The sequence below is a fragment of the Notamacropus eugenii genome, chromosome 4 (assembly GCF_028372415.1).
Source record: "Notamacropus eugenii isolate mMacEug1 chromosome 4, mMacEug1.pri_v2, whole genome shotgun sequence".
Lineage (NCBI taxonomy): Eukaryota > Metazoa > Chordata > Mammalia > Diprotodontia > Macropodidae > Notamacropus > Notamacropus eugenii.
The window spans coordinates 406,562,004-406,586,669 of record NC_092875.1 but is presented as its reverse complement, the minus strand read 5'-3'; the positions used below and the strand labels follow the sequence as shown (position 1 = coordinate 406,586,669).

The following is a 24,666-nucleotide window of genomic DNA, read 5'->3' as shown; positions in this document are numbered from 1 at the left end:
GGTCAGAGTTTTCAATATTAGCAACCAGTGAGAAGGGATGCCATGGGAAGGGATGGGATGAGGTGGGATGGGATGGGATGTTATAAGATGGGGTGAGGTGGGATGGGTTGGGGATGGGATAGGACAGGTGAGAGGAGATGGGATGGGGTGGAGTGGGAAGGAGTAAGGAGAGTGGGGTTGTATGATGTGATGGATGCCGCTGGGCAACTGGCAAGCCCTAGGTGGGCATCTGCGGGCCAGTACTCGTGCACCTGCACCCCCACCCCAGCTTACCAGGGAGTCAGCTTCTCCGGTAGTACGCACTCAGACCAGGCGCCGTCCGGTCCCTTTCTGTCCTGCGGAATTAGACTTCGTTACAACTTTTCTCCAGTGGGAGGGAGGGAGGACGTTTTCCTTGGAAAAGAAAGCAGGGAGGGGCCAGAGGCATCCGTCTGGACTTGCTAGGCAGGGCCGAGGTATTCTTGGGAAAGCGGTTTCAAGTTGCGGGGCAGTGCGGGGCTCAGATCCAGAGGTGAGGACCTACGGGGAGAAGAGAGCGCGTCTGAAGAGCGCAGAAGGGGCGGGGAGCGGGATGTGTGTGGATATAAGGCAAGGCTAAATAAGGGGCAGGGGCAGTGTGAGAGAAGTGATGACAAGACTGGTTGTGCCAAGGGGGTAAGTGGTTTGATGGGATCGTCTTGAGGTTTGGGTTTGAAGGGGTGCTAGTGGTGGTGGGAGATGTCTCAGGTTCCTTAGGATTCCTTGCCTGATTTTCACATCAGGAGTCTAGGTATTGTGCATTTAGAAATTTGGGTTTTCAGGAGTGCATATTTAGACTATTCGGGGCATTTTAGGATGAATTAAGGGCATGGCTCAGAGAGGCAAAGTGACTTGCCTGAGGTCACAGAGGTGGTCAGTATTTTATTACACTCCCTGCTGTTCTGGAAGTCGAGATGGGGCAAAATTTGAATTCTAGTGGCTCCTGGACAAGTTTGCTAATAACTTGAAAGTGATTTATAGGCTTGCAAAGTGGGTCACTTAGAAGAGTTAATTAATGTATCAGTCACTTCTCCACTGTGATCCTGAGAGATTTTTTCTTTACCTTCTCTCTAAGGTACTCCATCCTCCCATTCTCCATCAGAAAGCAGTCTGGATTTTGAGGTTTCTACAGGTCATTGGTTTGTGCAGGAGAGGGACAAAAAAGGGCACTAATGAGCTTGAATTTTGTTTTCTTTCCCTTCAAACATTTTTCAATTGAGTTCCCTCCTCTTAACATGTAGTAAACATTTAAAGACATTAATGTGAGTTTTCTAAAGCAGCTACTGTGATTGGAAGTAAAATTCTCTTTTTAGTGTTTCTCAGAATTTAAACAGCCAATACAATTACGCATAAAGTAAAACTCACCAGGCTCATAAGTCTGGTAACTGTCAGATGTAATAAAGATCTGCTACTAACAGTATTTCCGGAGGATTACCTGTTACTTGTACAATAATAAGTCTTCTCAGCTCTACCTCTTTTGTTTTGTCATGGGGAAGTAGGATGCAGATGCTTATGAAGATTGCTTTACAGACTCCAAATCAACAGAATCACGCTGATAACACCCCTGTTGCCTTCCTTTCCTCCCTAGGGAAAAACAATACTATCCTCTTGTTTTCTGTTTGCAGAATACATGTGTATTGCTTTCTTGGCTTTTGATTATTGCACATTCCAAAAGACAAAGTCTCCTTGTTCATTCTTGTTCATCTAGCTGGAGCAAATAGCACAGCTAAATTTCTTTAGGAAAATTAAACCTATCTTATGTTTTGGTTTCCTACCTACCCCGAGATTCTGGGATTCACTCAGTGGGCTTTCTCTGCAAGCACAGAAGAGAAGTCTGCTCAGAATGTGAAGGAGAACGCAACTGCTTGCCTTGCCTCACTTAAGACTGTCCTTTTAAATCCACTCCTCAGAGGCGGGATTGTTAAATTCAAAGTTGTGATAATCTCCTAACTGATGTCCTTGACATCATGTCTGTCCACTCCAGTTCATTCTTCACACAGTTGCTAAAGTCCTCTGCCTATTGCAAAAGTCCAAAGATGTCACTCTTCTGCTTAAAAAAATTCATTGATTTCTTTTTCTAGTATAAAATGTGAATTCCTTAGTGAGGCGTTGGGGACCATTCACAGATTGGCTCTAATCTACCTTGTCAGCTTTATTAACATTACTCACTTTCACTCACTTTATATTACAACCAAATGGGACTTCTGGCTCTTTGTTGATCTTGACTTTGTGTCTCCCACCAATGCGTATTCATGCAGCCCATCCCCCATGTTTGAAATGCACTCTCTACTCTCTACCTGTTGAAATCTTTCTCTTCTTTTCAAGTCTGCTGAAGTGCAACAAAACTTTCTCTAATTTCCAGACTGATTTCCTTTTCCTCCCATTTTCCTAGAATACTGTTGCTTTATTCCTCTCATTTTCCACATATCATACTTACTTGTGCCCATGTTGTAACCCCCCAGTTCACTATAAATTTCTTGTGAGCAGGATTTTGTTGATTTTCATGTTTTCTCAACACCTAGCATGCTGTCTTGCACACAATAGGTACTTAATAAATGTTGTATTATATTACACACAGGTGAGATAATGTCTGCTTTTGAAAGAAGCCATTTGAATTTGAAATACATAATTCAATGACATGAAATTCACTATGCAAAGAGCTGGGAGACAGAAATAAACTTAGAAAACAAGACAATCTTTGTTGTGAAGGAGCTTACATTCTATTACCAATCAGAAGTATTATTAATTATGCCAGTATTATTTATTGACTTTCCATGTGATACCTAAATTGATCTTTTTTTCCTCCCCCAGTTTGCTTCATCTATAAGGTAGGAATTCTAGCTGGACATTTTCTGGAATGAGTTGTGGTGACTGGAATCCTGTGAGGAAGAGCTAATACTTTCACATTTCAGGGGAGACCCTGAAAAAGGAGAAAAAGGTAGTGCTGGGTTTCCTTGTTTCTGTAGCAGTAGCTGCACCAGGGTTCAAGATTCTGGCTCTGTGAACTGAAACAGTCAAAGAGCAAGATAACAACATGGTTTACCTATATGGTGGAGTGTTCCAGATAGGGACAAATTCCAGGGGTGGCAAAGATGATGTGGGGAGTGCTGGGGAAGTAACAGTGAAGCCCTTTGCTTTCTGGGTATTTGACAGGGAAGAACCAGCCAACCACCAGTCCCAAATCACTACCTGAATGGGCAACACTGTAGACACTGTCTCAGAAAACTTGGCTTTGTGCTGTGTTATTGTCTTAGGCTGTTCTCCTTTGGAATTGTGAACAGAAGCTGAGAAATCCCTGTGACCTCATAGCTAGCCAGGACTCTGGATTTAGACAGTATCTTTGCCAACAATACCTTAGATTCAGACTAAGGGACAGGTGGGTGTAATTTCAATCTTTTCTCATCATATTATCCACACTATTTCCCCTGTCTCTCTACCTTCATCTTCAATCCCCACTCTTCATCTAATTCCTATATGGCAAGAGCTCTTTGGGGTTATTAATGACCAGGACTTACAGGACTAAGACCACCACCAATCCAAAGTCCTCTGGAGGAAATACACCCACCTGTTCATTTGATGAAGCAATAAAGCTTTCATCTAAGAATCACGAGTTTCTGGAAATGGGATGGAAGTTCAAAAACACAGAGTTTAGAAGTTTCTGGTTCTAGTCATAGAGCACTAATTTAAGCCTTGAAATTCATGGTCAGAACTCCAAAATACTGCTTCTGGGAGTAAAGCTAGTGGGATAGAAGAGTATGAAATAACTTCATAGAATCAAAGGGAGAAGTAAGAAAATCTTGGAATGAAATAGATGAAATTAAGACTCTTCAGTAAAAAAAAAAAGACATTTTTATGAGAATCTGCACTATACTATTTGGGTTGAAAGGGCTCTTATGTTGTTGTAATAATCATTAGTTTGATGAATCAATGGCAAATCAGTCTGTTGATTTCTGGGAAATGTCAGGGACTGCATTCCCAAGCTGGTGAATGAACCTTTGTTATAAATTTTCCCACTGGGTTATCCTACAGCTGTAGTGTCTAATTGATGCTTATTATTTGAATAAGAGAACTTCTATCATCTCCATAACTCATCCATCAATTTCACTTAATTATTCTTCTACTTCTGGCCAAGGAGAACAAAATATGATAATCCAAGCATGTGCTTGCTAGTGAAATGTGGCATGTCCTGACAATTTCAATGTTTTTTCTTTAGCTGAAGTATCTTACTAGTTATGCAATCCTTTGGGACAGGAAAATGATTTGTCTCAGTAGGCTAATCAGTTCGAGGAACTATTAGTTTGTTGTGGCTATTGAAAAAATAGGGAGATTTCTGGTGTCACAGTTGGCACTTGTTTGAAATAGACTTTGTAGTTTGGCATTATCAAATTGTGTGCCATTTGTAGAATGGACTGAGCTTGGTATCTGTTTTATAAAGTAAATTAAAATATGCTTTATTAGCATGTATAATTAATATATGGATATGTATTAATATAATTAATTAATAGTAAACATATGAAGGCAGAAAAGTTAATCATCAACCATAGTTAAAAAAATCAGTATTTGGTTACTCATACCAGCATATCAAAGGTAATTTAGTAGAATGAAATACACTGAATTTTGAGTCAAAGGACTTGAGTTCAAATTCTTGTTCAGCTACTAATTACCTGGGTGATCCTCCTTTACTTCTCCAGTTTCCTCCTCTGTAAAAAAAGGGATGTTGGATTCAATGTTTGCTAATATTCTTTCTAGCTCTAAATCTATGATCTACTACAAGTAAATAGAGAAATCTTGATTCTTTAAAAAAAAATCTCTAATTGATATCTTTGGTCTTTATATAGCTACCATTTCCTTCCACTCCCAATATAAAATACTCCATACGACAGAGGAAATATCTGATGCAGAAACTTTATCTGGTGATGTCTTTAATTCCTGTGTACTCAGCAGCAGCAAGGGAGGTGGTTGTCGTCATTGTTCAATCCTGTCTGATTTTCCATGATCCCATTTGGAATTTTTCTTGGCAAAGATACTGAAGTGGTTTGCCATTTCCTTCTCCAGCTCATTTTACATTTGAGGAAACTGAGGCAAACTGAGTTAAATGACTTCCCTAGGGTCACACAGCTAGTAAGTTAGAACTCAGGTCTTCCTGACTCTAGGCCTGGCATTTTTTCCTACTGTGCTACAAAGCTGCCCCACTGTGAGACAAGAAGTATATTTAATTATCTCTTTTCCAGGACCTTCATTAAGTAATTGTTTTTTTTTTATTACTCAGAGTTCAACTTTCTTTTAATGTTCTTTTTATTTGCGTTATTGTCTTATATAATATTCTCTTGATTCTGCCTATTTTACTGTGTATCAATTCATGCAGATCTTCCTATCTTTCTCTAAATTGCTCATACTTGCCATTTCTTCCTATATAATAATATTCTATGATCTTCACATGCCGTAAATTTTGAGCATTTCTCCGACTGAAGAACACCCTCTTTGATTCTAGTTCTTTGACTATTGCAAAGCGTGCTGCTGTGAATATGAATAAAAGTTCCTGCAGAATACCTTGCCCCCCTTGGTATTTGGTTGATTTTTGGCTAGAGTTGGAGGTGGGGAGAAGAAAAAATTTTATAAGTAGATCGTCTAATGATGTGTACTGCAACACCCTGATAATTCATGAGCAGGATGTAGAGAGACAATGTTAGGTTGGGAAGACTTCGGATGAAGGCCCCATTGGCTAGTTGCTATGTGTCTGGGCACTGATATTATCCACTCTGTAGTCTGACAATTGGGCTCATCAATTTCCTTCCCCCACTTATTTACTAGTCACATAGGGACAGGAACTCTTAATCATGGGTCTTCAGATTTCAGTGGGTCTGTGAACTTACATGGGAAAAAATATATCCTCATTTCAATACAATTGGTTTTGTTTGTAATTTTATATATTTTACTTTATTCGCTTAAAAAGATTTGTTTTTCTGAGAACTGGTCTATAGGCTTCAGCAGGCTGCCAAAGGGGTTCGTGATACCTACAGAAAAGTAAAAATCCTTGTACAGCCTGGACTCTTGGAGAGGGTACACTTGAAGGAGTACAGAAAGAGAAAAGGAAAAGGAAAGTGGATGATGACATGTTGGAGGTCAAGGCTGGTTCTGCCCAGTGGGGATGCCAGTGATGGTGGTCCACAAGTAAGCTTCAGGTCCACTGGTGTTACCAATGATGGGGAAAGCCTTTTTAGGGATGGCTTCTAAATGACTAAGCTTTATAAGTGATGTTATTATTATATAGAAGTTAGATGGGACAAAGATCAATTTTTTGAGCTACTGTTGGTAAGGGATGGGACCTGGATAAATAAAAATAATAATATTATCAATAGCAACCACAATAGCTCACATTTACACAGTGCTTTATGGTTCACTATGTTCTTTCCTAGTCACTAACAACCCTGTGATATAGGTTGAGTAAGCGTTAATATCTCCATCTCTATGCAAATAATGTTCAGATCCTCATATCCAGCCCTAGTCTCTCTCCTGAGCTCTCTCCTGAATCACTAACTGGACATTTTGAGCTGGATGTGCTATGTTTCAAACTCTGTCTAAAACAGAACTCATTATCTTTCCCCTTAAGCACACCCCTTCTCTGAATGTTACTATTGAGAGCACCACTATTCTCAAGAACTTATTCTTACTTACCTGGTATCTCTAACCAGTTGCCCACACTTGTCAATTTTACCTTTACAGCATGTCTCCTATAAATCCCCTTTTTCTCCTTTCACACAGTCACACTACTGGTTCAGGCCCTCATCCCCTCTCAAGTGATCTTTTGCAATAGCCTCCTGACTAACACAAAGGTTACCTTCCACTTACACTGGTTAACAGGATGTTACTGAGTCAGTCTCTAAACTGAGAATGACTATATAGCAGGCCAGAGACAAAGGGCCAGCCAATAAGTAGGCAGGGATTTAATTAATCTGTTTCATTACGAGGAACAGATTTGCAAATCAGGAATTCTCATCTGAATTTTACCTTGCTGAAGTGAAGACAGAGATTATAAACATAAATCACAAATGGGAAGGGGGTGGGGAAGGTGGATTATAAACAATTGTTTAGTGATTTCCTACAGGAAACCCACAAATCCCACAATACAGATATGGAGTAAAGTGTTTGAGGATTGTGACCTCCTTCCCTAAGACACAGAATCAGAGTTCTGTGATGGGAACAGGTTCTACAATTTGCTTCACTAAAAGTACACAGGCAATGGTTTTGAGCATTGTCAAAGTTTAGTTGATCGTTTCAAGCTATATTGTGAGCTCTGACTTATAAGCTGGAAAAGTCAGCTCTTGAGAGTTCTAAATTATTAGTATATTCATTACACATATCATATTGATTATTATAAAAATCATAATTCCCTTCATATGCTAGATGTATTTTATTTCTATCAGTTTATATTCATGTTATCTCAGGCATTAGAATGTTAAACCCTTTAAAGGCAAGGGACTTATTTTTTGTCTTTTCTTTTTGTCTTAAATATTTGGCACATGGCCTGGCTCATACTAAACTTTAATAAATGCTAATTGACTGATAAAATGACTTTACAGATTAGATTTTTTTGGATTTGGGTAATTTAAGAGACCCATCAAGGGTCCTACAAGTATTAAGTGTCAGCATTAGGGTATGAAGCTAAGACTCCTAGCTTTAAGACAAGAGGCCTTTCCATTGTATGAGAGAAGTTGGGTCAAGTCTGAAAAAGATGACTTCTTCCTGCCTCCTTTCTATAGTCCATCCTGACTGAGCTCTTGGAGCTGGCCCATGACTATAGGGATACATATAAATACTACACAAACCTTTTCCTTAATGGTTTAAAAGTTTTATATGACAGCCATCCTCTAATGATCCTTACTTTGTAATCAGACATCCAGAATTCAAGTGAATGCATTTTCTCACTTACAGATTACAAAGACCTGAGTGCAGTACCCTCCTCTATTTGCAGAGAATTATTTCAGTTTGAAATCTGGTTTTCCTGTTTTTAGAGCTTCATTTGTCATTGCCAAGAAACTCAATTCTGAACTGGCGCCTAGGGAGAAGTGAAAAATTCATCTTTATTGACACCCCTTTGAATTATAGACACTTAACATTCTAAAGTTGCCAAGTTATTCCACCTCTCTTCTGTAATTAAAAACGCTCGGTAGGAAAAGAAAAAGATAAGACTGACAATGAATTCTCTAGTTCAAGGCACTGGGCTAAGCATAGGGGATACAAAGACATATAATATACGTTTAACAACCTGTACCCATACATACATACATTATACACACACATATATACATGCACACATATAATACACATATGCATACATATACATGTGTGCACATATAAAACATATATATAAAAACCTGAACCAATACCTATATACATGCAAACATAATATATGGATATATACATGTATATGTATAATACACACATACATACAAACATACACATACATATAACATAAAGCTAACACAAATATTCCTATACCTATACACACACGATGGGGAGGAGCAGAGGTTACCAACACAGGTTCCTGCTTGTGGCCCAGGATTCTGGTGCTGGAAGGATCCAAGTGAAACAGCAGGGTAGAGCAGAAGGAGAAATGGTTATGAATCTAGAAGCCCTGGACTTGAGTTCTGGCTCTGATATTTGTTAGTGATTGAGACCAGGTTAATTAAACTGTCTGAATTTCTGTTTTCTTCTTCATAAAATGGGAGATCTCACTACTTTTGGCCCCCACTTTTCAGGTTTCTATCATGATTAGTCTAAACCCCAGCAGTGGCCCCAGGGCTGTAGCTGGTTTACAACTTTCTTTGGCAAGTTGTCACTTCAATTAATAAATATTCAAAAGCCATGGAATTAAATTTGGGCTTCAATAAATCCTTGCTGAATTTAATTGAACGCCTAGCAGGAAAGCAGCTGGTAGCAGAAAGGGAGGGATAGCTAGGAAGGTGGTGATACCGTCAGTGCAAAAAGAAATGGAGTTGAAGTCTGATGATTTGGGCTCCACTATTGGCCTGGCACACCCCTTGGGCATACTATTGAGGAGATTTCTGTTCAGATATTGTGGGGGGCTATATGGCCTTTGAGTTCCTTTTTAACTGACATTCTGCTCACTATTTGTGTGAGCATGGAAAATTCATTTCATCCTTTGGGTCTCTATTTGTTTTTCTGTGAAATGAGACTAATAAACCAAAGATTTATTAAGCACCTACTATGTGGTAGGGGGCTGTGTTGTGGTCTCTCAAGAAGCTTGTGTTCTTACTGAGGAGACAATGCACCCAGGATGCATCCTGGGTAATGGGATAACAGCAACCGGAGGAACCAGAAAAGTCCTCCTGTGGAAGGTGCTGCTCATGCTAAGCTGGAAAGAAAACAACAGATTTCCAGATGGAGAGGTGATTAGGGGTGGCATTCCAGGCCCTGGGCCCTGGGCAAAGGCATACTCCTGAGAGTGCAGTGTTCTGTGTGAGGAACAGTAAGTAGGCTCATGTAGCTGAACTACAAAGTGCATGGAGGGGAATAGTGTGTAAGGAGGCTGGATTGGAGGGAGAGACAAGCTTTTCAAGACCTTTAAATGCCCCAAATGGGTTTTACACTTCATCTTGCAGATAATGAAACTCTGGGCTTGGCTAGGTGTCACAATGGTTGGAACACTGGACTTGGAGTCAGGAAGAATTATCCTTATGAGTTCAAATCTTTCAGACACATACTAGCTGTGTGACCCTGGGCAAGTCACTTAACCCTATTTGTCTCAGTTTCCTCATCTGTAAAAGGAACTGAAGAAAGAAATGGCAAACCACTCAAACCACAGTATCTTGCCAAATGGGGTCAAAAAGAGCTTATACATGACTAATATAATACAACAACAATGGCAATGCCCATGGCTGAACTTGAACTTTAAAAAAGTTACATTGGTGTTTGTGTGGAGCAGAGGTGTCAGATGGCTATACTCCCCAGTGCAGCTCAAACCAGAGTAAAATGTAACTGGGAAACATTCAACAGAATAAATAAAGATTCAATAGAACATAGGTCAGTTAATATGTGGTTTTCTAAGTTAATACGCAGCCTGCAGGAATCCTCATGCATAGTTTAGTGGCCCCCATTTCTATTGGAGTTGGACTCCATTAGTGTGCAGGATGGAGGAGAGTGGAGAGAAACATGGGGCAGAGAGACCAAGAAGAAGATTCTAGCAATATTCCCATGATAGAAAATGAGGGTCTGAGGTTGAGTGGCTGCTGTGGGAATGGATTAAAGGACATGGATATGAAAGAGAGTGTTTGCTTCTGATTACTCCTTCCCCCAGTCTGCCATCCCTTCTATTATCCCTCCTTTCTTATCGTCTTCCCCCTACTTTCCTATAGGGTAAGATAAACTTCCATACCCAATGAGTGTGTATGTTATTCCCTCCTGAAGCTAAATCTGATGAAAGGGAGGCTCACTTATTCCCTCTCACCTTCCCCTTCTTCTCCTCTATTGTAAAAGCTCTTTCTTGCCTCTTTTAAGTGAAATGATTTACTACATTCTACTTCTCCCTTTTTCTTTCTTCTAACATATTCCTCTCAACACTTAATTTTCTTTTTAGATATCATCCCTTCATATTCATCTCACCCTGTGACCTCTGTCTCTCTATACATACATATACATGCACATATACATACACACATATATGTATATGTATGTATTCCCTCCAACTATGCTAATATTGAGAAAGATCTCATGAATTACAAATATCATTTTTCCATGTAGGAATGTAAACAATTCAACTTTAATAAGTCCCTTATTGTTTCTCTTTCTTGTTTACCTTTTCATGCTTCTTTTGATTTTTGTATTTGGAAGTCAAATTTTCTGTTCAGTTATGGTCTTTACATCAAGAATGCTCAAAAGTCCTCTATTTCATTGAATGTCTATTTCTTTCCCTGAAGTATTATACTCAATTTTGTTGGGTAGGTAATTCTTGGTTTTAATCCTATGTCCTTTGACCTATGGAATATCATATTCCAAACCCTTCAATCCTTTCGTGTAGAAGATCTTGTGTTATCTTGATTGTATTTCCACAATACCTGAATGGTTTCTTTCTGGCTGTTTACTGTAATATTTTCTCCTTGGCCTGGGAACTCTGGGATTTGGTTACAATATTCCTAGGAGTTTTTCTTTTGGGATGTTTTTCAGGAGGTGATTGGTGAATTTTTTCCACTTCTATTTTACCCTCTGGTTCTAGAATATCAGGGCAGTTTTCTTTGACAATTACTTTATTTGATCATGAATTTTAGGTAGTTCAATAATTTTAAAATTATTTCTCCATTTTCCAGGCCATTTGTTTTTCCAATGAGATTCTTCATATTGTCTTCTATTTTTTCATTCTTTTGGTTTTGTCTTGTGATTTCTTGATTTCTCATAAAGTCATTAGCTTCCATTTGCTCCATTCTAATTTTGAAGAAATAATTTTCTTCAGTGAGCTTTTGGACCGCTTTTTCCATTTGGCCCATTCTGCTTTTTAAGGCATTCTTCTCCTCACTGACTTTTTGGACCTCTTTTGCCATTTGGGTTAGTCCAATTTTAAAGGTGTTATTTTCTCCAGCATTTTTTTAGATTTCCTTTAGCAAACTGTTGACTCATTTTTCCTGATTTTCTTACATCACTCTTATTTCTCTTCCCAATTTTTCTTCTACTTTTCTTATTTGATTTTCAAAATGTTTCTTAAGCTCTTCCATGACCTGAGACCAATTCTTTTTCTTTTTTTAAATTGAATTATTTGTTTTGTGTTTGATAATTGCTTTCATATATCTTAGATTTTTCCCCCTTCCTTCCCCTCATTCCCCCCTTCCTCCCCACTCCCTCCCTGAGATGATGTACAATCTTACATAGGTTCTACATGTACATTCTTATTAAATACATGTTGCATAGAAGAATTAAAATGAATGGGAGAAACCATAAAACAAAACAAAACATAGTACAAAAGAAAATGGTCTGTTTCCATTTGTAATCCAATTCCATCATTATTTTCTCTGGATGTGGAAGGCATTTTGCCTCGAGTCCATTGGAAATTTTTTAAGTCCATGCATCGCAATGAAGTATTGTCTACCAGAAAAATTCCTCGCACATTGTGGTTGTTGCTGTGTACAAAGTTCTCCTGGTCCTGCTCCTCAATTCTTCTTTTTCTTAGAGGCTTTGGATGCATGAGCTTTGACTTTGTTGTCTTTTTTTGGTTGTATGTTTTGATGTTCCTTATCATTAATGATGTAAGAAAATACCTCTTCACTGAGAAAGTAAGAATCTATATTGTGTTTCTTTTCCTCCATTTGCTCATTTCTTAGCCACTTACTTGACTTTTGAGCTCTTTGTTAGGTGTAGGGCTCCAGAAGCAGCCTTTGTTACAGCAGTGGCTGCCGCCATCCTGGGGCTGACATCAGGGCTAAAGTGGGAGCTGGACCACACTCCCCTCTCAGTCAGGTGAGAGACCCTTTCCAGTGACCTTCAAAGCTGTCTTTGGTGTTTGTGGGTTGAGAAGTCCGGAAACTGCAGCAATCACCAGTGACTCAGTCTCCTAAGGTCTATTCCAGCTCTGTCCATGCTGGGTTCAGCTCATAGATCCTTCCTGTTGACCTTCCAGATTGTCTTGGGCTGGAAATTTGCTTTAGTTCCTCATTTTGTGGTTTCTGCTGTTCTAGAATTTGTTTAGAGTCATTTTTTACAAGTTTTTTGAGGGGTTTGGGGGGAGAACCCTAGCAGGTCCCCTACCATCTTTGTTCTGCCCCATGTAGGGGGCTTGCCCCATCATTGCTTTCAGTGTGTTCTACCAGAGCAGCTGGAATGCATTAGGTACTGGATACCCATAGAGAATCATCACTGTTGACACCAGACATATTTCTGTTAAATCTGTCCAGGAAAGAAAGCATGATGACTCGGAGGCCATATCATATTTAAAATTAAGCTGTAAAGATTCTAGCCAAATAATCCCTCAAGTGGGAAATCTAAGTTCTAGTTGTTTTTGTATGAAGGCACATTACTCTGTTAGAATATAGTTAGATAATAGCTAATAATAATGGTGGTGGTGGTGGTAGTAGTAGTAGTAGCAGCAGCAGCAGCAGCATTTATGTAGATTGCAAATAATTTTTTTTTTGATACCAGGAATTTACTTTCAAAAACAACTTTGATGCAGCCCTAGCTTCAGCCTATCTCTATCCAGTCTCCTCCACCTTCCAACCTGAATGTTTTACACTGAGAATCACTGTTTTGCAGTATGACTCTGAGGCCCTGCAAGTTCATGAGCTGACCAGTAAGGACTTCACTGTGTCTTCTAGACTTTCTAAGGACGCAAAGGTCTGAATGTGCTTGAGGAAGAGGCTGAAATGAAGCGGGCCTGCTGATTAACCTGCACTTACCCCTCCCTCCACTAACTCAGTTATAAATGAACTAGTTTTCCTCCACTTCCAGATTGAGATTTTATTAAACTACAAAAATATATCAAAAGTCATTTGTAGCTTAACAATTAAGGAACTGACTTGAATACAGTGATGCCCCAATGTGCATGTTCAAGCCTGTATTTGCACAAGTGGAGATGTGTAATTCTATCCATGCAACCTTGATACAAAATCCACTGTGAATTCAGAACAGTCTTTGCTTAGTATAAATAAAAACTAAATCCTTTTCTACTCATAAAACAACTTATTTTTTAACTTTTTCCTTTTCAAGGCCTTCTATTCACCTTCCTGGGTAGCCAGGCTACTGAAAAGTTATTTTATTTTTTGCTTTTGCTCAGAACCCTTGCAGCTCCTTGTGGTATGAACACTCTAGAATGTGCTCTGGAAAGAGGGCTTCAATAGGCTTCATTTTTTCAGGAAGAGATGGCCCTGTACTGGACATAGCTAAACATTGTTTAATGGAGTTTAGATACAGAGATATGCCTGATAATCTGATATGATTTGTTTCTGTTTCACTGCTTTGTTTTAATCCACTCACTTTACTGAGGGTGGGTGGGCAGGAGACTTTTCTTTATCTGAGCTTCCATATCTTCCTTATCAGAAACCAAGAGCAGTTCTGAATTCTTCCCTAGTGGTTTAAAGGATGCACCAGAGTGTAACCTTGAGTGCCTTTGTTGAGTCACTAAGTGAAGCACAGCAGCAAGGAAGTTAACAAGTTCAGATACAAATCTTTGGGACAAAAAGATAGATAAGAAGTGCACAAAAAAGTCTTTCAACGACATATTTGAATTACATGACAGGACACTTAGCATTGGTTCATGGTCATCACAAGTTGAAAATAATATTCCATTAATTTTCAAATAGATGAATATGTCTAACCCCAGAAATGCTGCATGGCCTTTGATTCCTTTTTTCCATCTCATGCAAAGTGTCTCTGAGATGTTTAAATTTAGCAGAGCTACTTGCAGATTCAGAAAGCATCTAGCAAAGCTTTTAGAACCAACTGCACAACTGATGTGTCAATAAATTTGAGATCTGATGGTGCCTTAAGTAGCCAAACTCCCAACATACTCCAAAAGGGAGCCAAAAAGTTTTTCTAATTTTACTTTGTTTCCCACAGCAAGACTTGGATGGTTGCATTTCTGAGTTCTCTTGACCATCACAAGTTGCTGTTGTGTTGATTTTCCTGAGAGTAGAGGCTTAAGTTCCTCATAGGAATTAGGAGCAGCAAATATGTATAGGAATTCGACTCGAGCAGCTTTCATTATCGCTGTTTGATTTGCATCACTTGAATTTTTTTCAGGTGCCTGGATTTGTTTTTTTCTTTTGACTCTCATGTACAATGGTTTTTTTCTCACTGTCCATAGAGTCAAGGTCAGAGTGACTATCTGGGACATCACTTTCTTCTGCATCCTCAGTAGCTTTTTCTTTATCTCCTTCCCTTTCACTGTCTTCTTTGTGTACTTCTTGGGCTTGTTTCTTCTCATTAGGGTTATTTTTTTCTTGATTTGTCTATCCAACTTTATAAGAAGTAAACACTGATCATCTTTATCTAGAACAGAGTTATCATTTAAATCAACTGCTGACATGTGCTTTGGTTTCTTTTTCAAAATTGTTTATATATTTAAAACATTCTTTTAAAATTTTGAGTTCCATATTCTCTCTCTCTCTCCCACTAGCTCCCCCACCCATTGAGAAGGCAAACAATATGCTATCAATTATACATATGAAGTCATGCAAAACATATTTATATATTAGACATCATTTTTAAAAAGCAAAAGAAATGAAGAAAATGAGAAAATTATACTTTAATTTGGACTCAGATTCCATCAGTTCTCTATCTGGAAGTAGATAACATGAATCATAAATCCTTTGAAATTGTCTTGGATCATTGCGTTGATCAAAGTAGCCAAGTCTTTCATATCATTATAACATTGTTATTACTGTGCACTGATCTCTTGGTTCTTGTCACTTCACTCTGCATCATTTCACATAGATTTTGCCATGTTTTCCTGAAATTTCCCCCCTCATCTTTTCTTACAGCACAATGGTACTTCATTACAATCATGTGCCCCAACTTGGTCAACCATTCCCCAATTGATGAGCATTGTCCCAGTTTTTCAATTCTGTGACATCACAGAAAGAGTTGCTATACATATTTTTGTAATCCTGTTCCTTTCTCTTTGATCTCTTTAGGATATAGACCTGGTAGTGGTGATGTGATGCGATGTGTTTGTCCTTTGTTGCTGAAGAAGACCATGCCATCGCAGAAATAATGACATGACTTGCACTTGACTTTGTTTTGAGTGAGGGAGGGCTATGCAGGTCACCAGCCTCACTTCTCCTCCAGAGTCATCTGAATCCAGTGACCAGATATTCATCAGGATGACTGGAGATGACCCAGGATGAGGCAATTGGGGTTAAGTGACTTGCCCAAGGTCTCACAGCTAGTGAGTGTCAAGTGTCTGAGGTGACATTTGAACTTGGGTCCTCCTGACTCCTGCACTAGTGCTCTTTCCACTGCACCACCTAGCTGCCCTCCTAGTAGTGGTATTGCTGGGTGTGTATAGTTTTATAGGCCTTTGGACTTAGTTCCAAATTATTCTCCAGAATGGTTGGATTAATTCACTATTCCACCAACAGTTCATTAATGTATCTATTTTCCCCTCATCTCCTCCAGCATTAGTCTTTTCTGATAAGTATGAGGTGATACCTCAGAATTGTTTTAATTTGCCTTTCTCTAATTAATTGTGATTTAGAACTTTTTTTCATATGACTATGGATAGCTCTGATTTCTTCTTCTGAAAATGCCTGTTTATATCCTTTGCCCATTTATCAATAGGGAATGGCTTTTATTTTTTATAAATTTGCCTCAGTTCTATGCTCAATATATATTTGAGAAATGAGGCCTTTATCAGAGAAACTTGCTATAGATATTTTTGTATTACTTCATTCTCTATGGTACCTTTTTTTTAGCAAAATGTAGTTTCCCTGATTATCTCTTTTAATTAGGTCTATTTTTGCTTTTGCTTTGTCTGAGATCATGCTTGCTACTCCTGCCTTTTAAAAAAATTTTAGCTGGAGCACATTAGATTCTTCTCTAGCCCTTTACTTTAACTCTGTGTGTCTCTCTGTTTCAAGTATGTTTCTTGTAAACAACATATTGTTAGATTCTGGTTTCAAATCCCTTCTGCTATCTGATTTTGTTTTATGGGTGAACTTAATTCATTCACATTTATAGATATGATTACTGTGTATTTCCCTCTATCTCATTTTCTTCTTCTTTCTCTTTTTATCCTTTCTCAAAAGTTTATTTTGCTTGTAACTACCACCTCCCTTAATCTGTCCTCCCATTTATCACCTTCCCCCCTACCTTTTTCTTATTCCCTTCCCCTCCCATTTCCATATTGGGTAAGTTAAATTTCTATACATAATTCTGTGTGTGTGTGTGTGTGTGTGTGTGTGTGTGTGTGTGTGGGTGTAGGGGTGTGTGTGTGCATTTTTCTCTCTTTGAACCAACTCTGTTGAGAGTACGTTCAAGCATTGTACTCTCAACCCCCCATTTTCCCCTCTAGTGTAAAAGCTCTTCCTTGTGTGGGGCACATGTAGTTTAGTTCAGATATAGATACATGAGGAGATTAGGAATGACTACTTTTCAAGACTTTTGAGAAATTTCTTTGGCCCATTCTGAATTCACCTAATTGTATTATTGCAATTTCTAGCCCATAACTCTTCATCTTTGCCTCAGGAATAAATGAAACATTTTATTAAATGCTTTGTTAAAACTTAGGTAAATGATAACTATAGTACTCTCATGATCTACCAGTTTAATCACCCTGTCAAAAAAGTAAGTGAATCTGGCATGCCTCATTGTTAATGAAGTCATGTTGGCTCTTTGTGATCATCACTGCCTTTTTCTAGATATTTCTTTAATAAATGGTCCTAGAATGTTGGTAGGAATAAAGGACAGCCTTCCTCCTGACCTGGAAGACTAAATTCTCTTTCCTTTTTTTTTTTTTTTTTTTTAAAATCAAGACATTTGCCCTTCTTGAGGTCTATGGCAGATTCTGGTCTTGTTTTCTGTGTTTTCTCAAATGTCACATCCACTAGTTCTGTCTGTATCCAGCAAGGATGTTGGTTCATCAGCGTCAGATGACTTGAATTCATCAGTGGCAAGGAGGTGCTTTCTTACTCAGCCTTACTAATTGTGGATTTCAACTCATATTTAACCTTTTTTATTCTGTTTGTCCTCATGCAAAGGTCATTCTCCTTGGCAGAGAAAACAGGAACAAAAAAAGAATGGAGAAGTTCTGATTCTTTCTTTTTGTCAGTTCTCCTAGTTGCATTCACCTAAGTCAATCTTTCCTTTGCTTCTCTCTTTTCTTCCCATTTAGATGAAAAAAACCCAAACAAAACACTTTTTGTTGTCCCTTAGATTTAACTCACTCTGATCTTTAGAAATGATTCTATTAAAATTTTTTTGTTATGAATTTAACATACAAGTAACATTTCTACATATATACATAAATGGAAATGATTATACATTAAACTATGGATCCCTGTTACATGCATCTTGTTTTCTCTTTTAAGTATATATATATATATATACATATGTGTGTGTGTGTGTGTATATACATATGTATGTGTAATATATTCAACATGTAGCTTTCAAATATGTTGTGCTTGTCCTGATATCATTCTTATGGGATTGTGTCACACTTCTGGATTCATCTTGTTATCTGGCCTTCATCCATATCTTCTTAAAAATCTATGTTGGTTAGTGAGTTCTTTTCATTATTACAGTTATTATGGAGCTTGTTCATCTGGTTCTGTGTATTTTACTCTATATGAGTTCATACACATCTTTACACATTTCTCTGAAATTCTCATCTTTGGCATTTCTTACAACACAATAATATTACATTATATTAATATATCACAGTTTATTCAGCCACTCCCCAACTGATGGATACTTGTTTTGTTTCCTGTAATTTACTACAGCACAAAAAGTGCTGTGATCAATATTTTGATATGTATTTTTTCTTTTCTGACTTTCCTCATTGGGAACATATGTCCCCTGGTAGAATTGCTGGTTCTAAGAGCTTTTCCCACTGTAACATCCACAGTAGAGTTTTTTGAACCCAAGTATAAGATTTTGTTTATTTCTATTAAATTTATCGCTTTGTTTCATGGGTTTCTTGGAAGATTAGTCATGTATTAGGAATAGCAATAAAATGAGATGACAGACAAACAGAGTGTTTTACTGGAACCTTCCAAGTGTCAAGAGAAACTGAGGATGTTGTTGATCAGTGGTTTCAGTCATATCCAACTCTTTTTAAGGCTTATTGATACTGAATTGGAACCAATTTATGGCTGAACTTGAATGAGAGGCAAAAGAAGTACAAACTTCATTCAGTAGTTAAAAGAAAGCCATTGGAGGACCATGAGCATCAGAGTGATATGGCAAGATCTCTGTATAAAGGATGTCAGGTTTGTAGTAATGTGAAGAATGGTTTGGAGGGGGAAGGGAGCAGAGGCAGGAGGCCCTATTATACTATATTGCAAGACTACCCCTATCTTCAGGGACCAGACCATCTTGTTCTGGAGAGAGGGCATTTGTAATGAGGTTGGTTTCACTAGGAACACATAAGAGGGAAAAATTATAAGAACTCATATTTTTGTATCACTTTAAAGATTGCAAAATGTTTTCTGTTGTCATATGGCTAGTAAACTGAGATCTGAACCCAGACGCTGACTCTGCTATTTGTGTTTTCTCTAGATAAGTTGGAAAGGGTTCAGATGCCTGATTCAGATAGGCTTCATACAAATGTGGTGATCATTTTTGCTGAACATGCTACATATATGAACACACATGCTACTGGAGAGGCTCAAGACCCACACTATGATGTGCTTTTCTTGAATCAGTCTCAGTTCACTCTTCTTTCGCCATTCCCACACAAAGACTTACTCTTCTTATTCTGAACCCACTTGTGAACTCCAAAGCCCTCCACAGCAACAATGACTCTGCTACTCAGAATCTTCAGCCATAATTCTAATTCTCCTTTGATATTCTTCCCCTACACCAAACTGCCTCTTAGGAGGGATGCTGCAAAAGTAGACTTCATAGAAGCTTTTAGTTAACTGGCTAGCTGAGATGAAGAAGGGAGAGTAAAATATGACATCAAAATTTCAAAGGCTTGATGAATGTTGATATCATAATGAGACTAGAAGAATAAATAAGCAAATTTTGGGGAGGCAAAAAAGGGTTTTGGACATAGTAAATGTAGATATATGTGGAAAATGTAGGTAGAGATGTCCTGTAGACAGCTGAAAACGTGGTTTTGGGACTCTGATCAGGGCTGGAGCCAGGAAGGCATCTGATAATTAAAGTTGTGAGGGTTAATGAGATTGTCAAAAGAGAAATTTTGGATTGAAGAGAAGAAGGATGAGGAAAGAATCCTGGAAAATACCCACCTTAAGAGGATGGGATGGGGAAAAAGAGCTAGGGAAGAGTAGACAGGGAGGAGAAGTCGGATTGTATGATGCATCAGAAGCCAAAGAAAGGTCACCCCAAAACCACTGAGCTATATGACATCCATATGTTGCCTATTTATAGATTACCATCATTCATTTTGAGCATGGAATACTAAGCCAAGGATAAAAATGAGCTGGTGCAGAAATGCAAATTGGCTGAGCAGTCTGAGGGATGTGATGACATGGCAGCTTCATGAAGGCGTTAACTGGGCAAAGAACTGAATTATCTAAAGAGAGGAGGAATTTTCTCTCCTGTTGTTTACCAAACAAAATGAAGGGTTCATCTTGGTAGGTGATTTGGAGCACAGAGGGGCCAAGAAAAAGACAACAGATGGCCTGAGACTATAGAGAGAAAACTGATACCAGGTATCTGCAATAATGTCCTGTCTGTTGGAAAAGTTCTGGATTCTTAATGCTTCACAGGCAGAAAGCCTCATTTTCCATTTGAAAATGGAAGGGGACTACTGCCCTTAATTGGCTTAGATTGTTGCCGGTGATGACAATTAAGGAAATAGTAGATTTATGATAAATATTTCACGAAGCATTTTAGTGCAAAAAGACCAATACACTTTATAAGACTGGGTCTGGCTCCAAACTTCTCTTTGCTCTATTATGAAATCCTAAACTCTCAAGAAAAAGCCTACTCCCTTGCAGACAGCTATTGACAAAGCCATTGCTGAACTTGATACGTTAGGGGAAGAACGATGCCAAGGGAGCACACTAATAAGGCAGACTTGAGAGACACCTTGACATGGTGTATACCCAAGGAGGTGGAACCAGCCTTTCCGCTTTTGCCTGCCTCTTTCAGAAATGGATGCTATAAACCGTTTGTCTTCCATGGTCCCCCTCCCCCGCCCAGATAATTTTTACAATTTGGGACAGATTTATGTTTACTTCTGTTTGGATTTCTGTATTTCCTGTGTGGTTTCCTAATATTAAGGAAGTAGGATCAGTTAACCTTTGAGGGAGTTATCTGTTTTCATCTGAGGTGCTCAACATGAGGATATGAAATTTTTATAAATATTCTGCAGGTTTGGCATAGTACTTTTGGCATATTGTGATTTCACAAGGCCAGTTTTAAAACATATTTAAGCAAAGAAAACCATCTATATAGTGGACTGTTATGGTGAGAGAAGGGGGTGACTGGTTGTAGTCGTAAGTGTAGTTATTTGGGGTACTTTAGGATTGAAGCATTGGTGGCTCTGTTAGAAACGGAGGTCCCATGTTGATATTACCTGCCACACCCACACACAGTTGTCCCACTGGCTGCCTTCCCAGAAGGTTAGTAGTGTACATGAAGCAGCAACAGAGCAAATGGGAAGATGAAGACTGACAACCATGACCGTTACAGCCATGTCTTGTCCCTGTTCACCCAAAGTCTTTTTTTTTAGACTACTAGATCAGAAGTGCTTGAGAATGACAGGATTCCAGGACCAGTCATAAAATATGCTTGCAAATGTAAGTACATGTCCCCTTTAAGCATTCGGCTGGAATGCTACCTCCTTCCATCCCTCAGGACTCACTGCTCTTTTCTAATTACAGTTTAATCTGAGTTCTGCAGCACTTGGGAGTATTGTGTGCTGCGTGCACCTGTAGCCCAGCCTTAGCCCATGGATTACACAAGTTAATGATAAAATTCCAACTGGAAGCCAGGTCTCCAGACCAGTGCTTTTCACTGTCCCATACTGCCTCTGACTGTATGCTCTTTGTATCTGCAGGCAGGGAGAAGGACAGGGAGCAGTGCTGAGTCTAGGGAAAGATTTCACAGCTGGGACTTTCAATTTCATTTACCTTCCTTTACTTCTATCCTTGGCAATCCCATCAGAACAATTCATCTAAATCCCCAGACGACTCTAATGAACCAATATAGGCATATCCACCAAGTGCATACACCCTTTCACAGTAATGTCTTTGATATATTATATAAAAATTATTATAAATTTTAGATATTATAAATAATATATTTTATATGCAAAATATATTTAATACATAAAATATTAGAAATAAAATATAGTGTAAAATTTCTTAAGTTAAACATTTTATCCATATATCCATATATATATAAAATATCTTTGACATATTATAAATGAGCCCCACCATAGCACTGTAAACCCTGATGCTGTTTTGGTAATATCCGAAGATTTGTTGACAGATATTACTGCCAGTCATAGTTATCAACATGCAAAGACATTTAAAAACCGGGTTTTAACTAGTGACATTTAAAAAGCACAGGTTTAGCATTTCCAAATTACCTTTGGGCAATAGATAATGTTTTTTCCTAAGGCTTATATAATTTCCAGTTATAGCAGAGAAAGAAATGTATATATACATTTTATATATGTATGTATACGTATATCTACATACATACATGTGTATATATAAATATATATGTATGCACACATATATATGTAATATGTCTATATAAATAAAATTAGGATTTACATTTGCAAAAAAAAGAAAAGGTAAAGATATACACTCCAAAGTTAGATTGGTAAAATTTGTAGCAAGCTAATGGAGAAGGAAGTTTGCTTGTCAAAAGATACATGAAGAAGAAAAATTGAATCAGATCAAGTTGTAAAATAAGTCAATAACTACTGACAAGAATATCTGGAATTTACAACCACCAAGTGGCTGTTGTAAAAATTCTTATGGTCCAATTTGTTTATCTCCATTGAAATAATTGGGAGTCTCAGCTAATCTAGTATACCATAAGAAAAGCCTCAACTGTTTATATGATTTTCATTACAAATAAAAATGGTCCTGTTGGACTCAAATTAAAAAAAAAAATTCATGACTATTTCATAATAGTTTGATTTATAACCCTTCCCCCATGTGACTAGATGCCTTCTGTAATCCTGTTTCACCTAACACATTATTTTCCATTGATGATTTTAGGTTGGATATTCTTATGCTCAAAAAGATTCAGGAACTTAGAGGATGAAAGGCATAATAGTGTTTAGTATATCATGTTTTCTCCCTTCTCTTACAGGTTTTAGAATGTTTTTTTTCCCATTTGCTAATTCATTCATATATCAAATCTTCTCTTTTCTCTTACAGGATTTAGAATCTTTTTTTTTTTAATTTGCTAATTCATTCCAGTGGGGTCCATTTTCATTTTCAACTCATTTAGTAGTAGGAAAGTCAATATAATAGCAAACATTAAATAAATGCCTTTGTTTCATTGTTTCTGTTGTGTCCGACTCGCTGTGATCTCATTTGGGGTTTTCTTAGCAAAGATATTGGAGTGGTTTGCCATTTTCTTCTCCAGCTCATTTTACAGATGAGGAAACAGAGGCAAACAGGGCTAAATTAAGCCTAAGGTCACACAGTTAGTAAATGTCTGAGATCAGATTTGAACTCGGGAAAAGGAGTCTTCCTGACTCCAGGCCTATGGTATTCTATCCACTGAACCACCTAACTGCCCAATTAAATGCCTATTATGTACAAAGAACTTTGTTAGATGCTGAGGATGCATACAATGCAAAATGACATAGCCCTCTGTCCTCAAAGAGCTTACTTTGTAGTGGAACATATGGAAGGGGGCAGGATAAGACAATTATATTAATAGGTACACCTTAGAAAATTACTAAGTATGCAGGAGTTGGCAGCCATGTGGCTGCCTGCCTGGCCTGGACTGTGGAAGACTTGAGTTAAAATCTGTCCTCAGACACTAGCCCTGTGACCTTGAGTCAGTCACTTAACCCTGTTTCCTTCAGTTTCCTCATCTGTAAAATGAGCTAAAGAAGAAAATGGCCAGTCACTCCAGTATCTTTGCCAAGAAAACCCCAAATCGAGTTATGAAGAGTCAGACAACTGAAACAACTGAATGGCAGCAACTAGATGTAGAAGAGCCCAAAGTAACTTGAGAAATTCATGAGGAAGGAGTCTTTTACTGGTAGAAGTAAGGAGAGCAGTGACAATATCATGACTGAGAAGGCACTTGGGCTAGACCTTCAAGGTAGAGTATCAATACACCACAATGGGCGAGATAGGACAATGCTCTCATTCTCAGCATGGAGAGGGCCTCTGCCAAGGTAAGAAGACAGGAAAAGGTAGGATGAGATCATGCAACAGGGAATTACCCAGTTTGGCTAGAGGATAGAATTAATGAAGGAGAATACTATAAAATAAAGCTGGAAAGGTAGGTTGCAGGTAAACTGCCAAGAGGGGCCCTAGAATGCCAGGCTAACCTTGTATTTTATTTGTAGTCAATGGAGAACTGCTGTTGGTTTTTGAGCAAGCAAATGATAAGATAAGAGTTGGGGAACACTACTTGGGCAGTGTCATAAAGGATGAATTAGAACAGGGAGTCATTGGAAGAATGGACACTAATTTGAAGGGACTGGTGAGAGATGTTGATGTTTTGAATTAGGGATAATGTCAATGGGAATGGAAAGGAATGAAAAAGAGAAAGAGAAATTTTGGAAGTAGATTGACAAGATGGTTACTGATTGGATGCAGAATGGAAAGGGAAATATCAAGAATGACTGATATTTTGCATTTATATGACTGGGATCAATGTCAACAGAAATGGGAAAGTTAGAGAAAACGATTTAGAAAAAAATGATGAGTTTGGCTTTGGAGATGTTGAATTTGAGGTGTTGACAGGACATTTAGGTGGAAATGTACATCAGGCAGTTGGAAATGCAAGACTGGACCTCAGTGGGGAGCTGGGACC

General features: G+C 38.3%; 1 protein-coding gene and 1 pseudogene across 3 annotated transcripts in view; one reads left to right on the top strand and one right to left on the bottom strand.

Annotated features, from left to right (window-relative positions):
- The first annotated feature begins 2,867 nt into the window (after positions 1-2,867).
- IL31RA (interleukin 31 receptor A) overlaps positions 2,868-24,666 on the top strand; it is a 91,703-nt gene continuing 69,904 nt past the window's right edge. For all 3 annotated transcript variants that reach the window (XM_072605613.1, XM_072605614.1, XM_072605612.1), the window contains exon 1: positions 2,868-2,956. The gene's annotated coding sequence lies outside the window, so the exon portion shown is untranslated. The remainder of the gene's footprint in view (positions 2,957-24,666) is intronic.
- The window catches only part of LOC140502656 (nucleolar protein 14 pseudogene), a 28,591-nt pseudogene continuing 15,873 nt past the window's right edge, over positions 11,949-24,666 (bottom strand).